Below are 5,261 nucleotides of genomic sequence, written 5' to 3' on the forward strand. Positions count from 1 at the left end.
GAGTGTGGAATTCCAGTCTCTCTCGAGATCTTTGATGCTGGAGGGTGTGTGGCTCGCCGTGAACGAGGCGCGACGAGAGGACAGCGTCGATCGAGATCAAGTGACGGGGGCACTTTTGAACTCTGATCGGGAAAATACATTTCCCAAGGCGCGAGAGACACGCTCTTCTAAGTCATTGTTGTAAGTGAGAGAATTTCGTTTTCTCCTCCATTAATCTCGTGAGATTATTACTTTCTTGTATATTCCATTTGATATTACAAATAGCATGTTATTCTCGCGCTCGCGTCTTCATTGCGTTCGGTTACACTATGTGCGAGATGAAGGAGCGATCACACCTTGGCGTTTGGCGGCCACGTTGATCTAAATTCTCTTCTCAAAACTGTTCTCGCTCTTGAAACAATTATTACAGACTGTTAAACATACTGCAAACACCGCGTTCAAGCTTACAATCTTTGTTGCTTGAATAATTCTCGTCAGAAATGGATGCCAATGTATGTAGCGTTTTTGCGATTGAAGAAAGTGAAACATAATTTTTACTCGCTCCGAACGGAGTTGTACAGTGCCGTGTGTGTGTGTGTGTGTAAGTGTGTATGTGTGTGTGTGTGTGTGCGTGTGTGTGTACAAGTTAACGTTGAAAGTGTGCTTTTTATTTCGAGGAGTTTCGTACCGAGTCTTTAAGTGGTGGATCCACATCGTGTAACACAATTTAGTGAGCGCGCAAACGGGCACGTAAACATGTAAGAGAACATACAGGAGGTTCATGGTGATTCCTTTGTATCCGAGACGTGAATCTTCGTCCGTCCATTAGGGACGACAACGTCTGGCGCTTGAAATTCACGGATGGTCGGCCGACCCTTAGTTCACTGACTCTTCAGCCGGGTCCGGCAGTCGTTGCGGCGAAGGTGTCGCGTTAACGGGGGATTGACGTAATCTCAGGAATAAAATGAATGCAAAAGACATCTCTCGCCACAGGCATACAACGGTGTTCCGTCATGGTGTTCGGGTTAACTCGAGCCCGAGAAATTTTGCCATAACACTAAATGGAATTAATTGAGGAATTGGTAGTCTTGGGCTTCAACTTCTAGGTTCATAAGACGATAAGAGAATGACTAGCTACTGACATGTTTGTTCATGTGAGAGAGAATATGCGTGAGACATAGATGAGACAGGGATGAAAGGGTAGAAAGGAGAGGATAAAAAGAAGAGAGGATGTGGGAAAGAGGGAAACTTTGCGAGATGCTGGCTTTCGTTAACGTAATTGGGCGTGTGTGTGCAGCCTTGTGCAAAGAATTAGAACATATTTGACACGAGATAGAATTAAACGATTTAACGGGAACGGGGAATACTTAAGAGGATACAGGTGACTCTCCGATACTTGTTTCGAAAATTGTCATTGTATAATGTGAAATTGCACTTGAGAAAGGAATTCGATATGCGAAGTTTTAGCGTTCCATTGAGACGACCCGCGTTATACACTCGAGACATTTTTACGACGTATAGATTTGTCGGGAAGTATTGTGATACGAGTTTTCTCCGACTTTAATAGCCACCCCGAAGGTAGAGGGAGGGATAAAGTTGCGTTGTTTCCGAAAGTTATAAATTTGCTACAACTTTTTGATGACTGCTGTAAAAGGAAAGTGTTTAGGTAAGAATTCTTATACTTTCGACCAATTGAAAACTGGTCTATGTGTAAACGCTCTGAATTATTCGTAGTATGTCAACTTGAGTGTTTGCATTCGGTTAAAGCTAATTTATTATTACGTTTTCATTAGTTACTTAAATTTTCATTCGCTTCTCTTTTTACACAGACATCTTTTCTTTCAATGATTTAAAAATTACTACTTATTTTTAGCCTCTTAATAGTAATAACGGAATTTAATGCAAGTTAAAATTTGTCGTTGAGAGTCACCTGTATATTGTAAATTTTCGTGCAATATTGGTAATATGGTAGTTGAAGGGCGAAAAGTATTCGGGTCCATCTTAATTTGTATGTTTTTCTTCGGAGTGCTCAAACGTATCGATCGGCTACGCTACTAATACGCGATTAGTATTTTGAGTCTGATCGAATATGTTCAATACTATTGATAAGAGCTATTTATTACAACAATGATTAAAATTGTTTATTAACAAAATGGTCTAAGATGATATCAAAATGTATATTTAGCTTGTCTTGTGAAAGATTAGCTTTAAAGGGCGTTTAAAATCAAAATTTACCAGGCCTCAAATCTATGAAATGTACTTTACGAATGGCATTAGATATTGTTGCAAAATTTTCTGGAAAAATTGTTATCGAAGTATAAATCGAACATATTTCGTATGTAAAATAAAATATATACAAATTCTTCGGAGGCTAGGCAAATTTTGATCTTGGTTCGTCTTGCTAACGAAACCCATAACGCTCTTCGGCGAAATGTAATTTAAAAAAACAGCAAGAATTAAATCTTGAATTGATAATCCCGGAAACAAATCCGTCGCAAGAGTATCACAGTACAGTGACGGACGAGAGTTGTTATCGTAAGCACTCCTACGATTGTAAGACTTTTCGAGTAAGTGAGGGAGAGAGAAACCGCGCGAGGGGCCACAGTAAGTAAGCTAAACTTCTAAATAACTCCGAGTCATGGAGAAACTTGCCATAATTGATTCGATTGCACTCGCGTGTGTTATCGCGTCTTCCGGTAGGATATTGATGATGTTGAAGTATATCATCAAAGATGCGGGGGTGAAGAGAGTATCATGCTATATAAAGTCGAGGAGTTGTTTGATCAATTCAAGAAACGTTTGGGTAATAACAGTTGTTCGTTAATTTTGAATACGAATTCGGATCGTCAAGTTAGCTTTACTTACATTGGAACTAACAAGTAAACCTACGGAGGTGTCACTCACTGATTTTAATGAAACTTTGCATATTTGTAGAACTTTGAAAAATATTTGACACGTATTTTGTTTTTATCGGCAATGATCCATTCTGAAGAGTTAAAACTATCCCTTAAAGCCAAAGTGTAAAAAAGTTAAAAGTAAGGGATAGATTTATAACATATTAGGTGAAATAAGTTAAAAATTTTAAAAAGTAAAATGTGTTAGGAGATTTTTGGGGTCGATGAAACTAAATCTTACGTCAAAAGTATGAAATTCAAAATGGCTGACCCAGTATGGCGTCCAGATACATCAAAATTTTTATTATTTTTGATGAGTAAATTTTAAGAATTCTTGTCATCACAGAATTCAAATTTCTGATTTAAAATCGATGATTTTAAATATGGTGTTAAAAAAATAAAATTCCAAATGGCCTTTTCAGTATGGCAGCTATATATGTTAAAATTCATAATTTTTGCAAAAAATGTGTTGATACAAAGTTCTCACCTTTCGAGGTGCCTTTTACTTTTCGCACGTTATTCTTAAAAAATTTCGTAAACGTGATAATCTGTAAAAAAAAATGGGTCATGCATAAAGATTTTGTGCACCTTGCACACCTCTGTTGAAAAAAAACGTAAACATCAGATCGCTCCTATCTACCAGCGTATGCGTCAGTGAAAAGGGAAAACGTTTATGTATGCCCGCCGTGTAATTTATGGTCGCACGTGACACATGTAGAGAAAACTTTTAAATTTCATACTTTTGACATAAGATTTAGTTTCAGCAATCCCAAAAATCCCTTAACTCATTTTACTTTTTAAAATTTTCAACTATTTTATATTTCATATTATACGAAATAAGTATCTGGACGCCATATTGGATCGGTCATTTTGAATTTCATACTTTTTTTTTATATAAGATTTAGTTTCAGCGACCCCAAAAATCCTTTAACACATTTTACTTTTTAAAATTTTCAACTTATTTTAATATGTTAAATCTATTCCTTACCTTTTAGTTTTCACCCTTCAGAGTGGACCAAATGTGGTATCAAATGTTTTTCAAACTTCTACAAATATGCAAAGTTTCATTAAAATCGGTGAGATACCTCCGTAGGTTTACTTGTAAGAGAACTCAATGTCATTTACGCGGCTAAAATTGAGTCCGGTGAAAACCCTTTACTCTCATCGTTCCTTTCGTGTCTGCAAATTCTTCAGTCAATTTCTTTTCTCGACAAAAATATTGAGATTTAGTCCTTTATAACATCAGACGCTTGGAAAACTATGTATACCTATACATTTGTACTTTTTAAAAATGTTATCTCATTAGTTTATCACTCTGCATCACATTGTGGGCTTCCATACTCAATATATGTATAAAGATACATTACAGGTATACAAGTTCTGTCTAGTATTACCTATTATTACTTTAAGGTTACAAATAGTTCTTTTATAATGAAACATTTATAAATTAAATATGTATGCCAGCATTAGCTAGTCAAATGACCATCTACATTCAACAAATTTCAAAATAATTAAATAGTTGTTATTAAATTACAAAATGATTTCTAAACGTTACTGTCATATTTAATTTTTAGTTTGCTACTTACTTCTAATGATATTATCAACTAATTTTGAAGAAATTAAAAGGTGAGGTAAAGAACCTCTGTTGATTTTCAGTACCAACCTAAATTTGCATTTCTAATTAATTTTTTATTAATAGAATTAGAAGTATACTACGTGTAATACATTATTTTATATATAATATTGATAAGTATCAGAATTACTTTTTTAAGAAGGAAGTTATATTGTTGCAAAGACTAAATTATATTATGAATAAAATTTGGCAATATCGCACTAAATAATGAAGTTGATCATCTTGACTTGTAATCAGTACTGATCAGTACAGTACACCATTGCAATCGAGGTCGCGTTTTGATAACTCAATATTGTTTGATAAATATCGTTCACACGTTATATATTTTTTAACACAGACGTATCCGAAATTTTGGAACACCAAAATAAATGATTTTTGACGAATCAAGACACTAATTTGCAAAATTGTTAATTAATGCTGAAAACTTCACTTCACAATACGTTTAGAAAATTATTTCAAAAATTCGAAGATGTTCATAGTTAAGATATTTTTTCGAGAGAAAAAATTGACTGCGATTTAATTGAAGATTCTGTAGATGGAGCAAACGATGGTACTTGCATGACGGTGAATACACATACAGAAATAATGAAAGAAAGACACTATGGACATAACATAGATAACCGAAGGCAAATTAATACACGCTGCTACAATCTATTTTATGTCTATAAAAAGCGCACAGACACAAAAGACACACCCATACGTATATACAACTATCAATGTTTGGAATGTTGAGATTTGTTTAAATAAATACTTAA

This window comes from Cyphomyrmex costatus, unplaced genomic scaffold (genome assembly GCF_001594065.2).
Source record: "Cyphomyrmex costatus isolate MS0001 unplaced genomic scaffold, Ccosl1.0 scaffold169, whole genome shotgun sequence".
Lineage (NCBI taxonomy): Eukaryota > Metazoa > Arthropoda > Insecta > Hymenoptera > Formicidae > Cyphomyrmex > Cyphomyrmex costatus.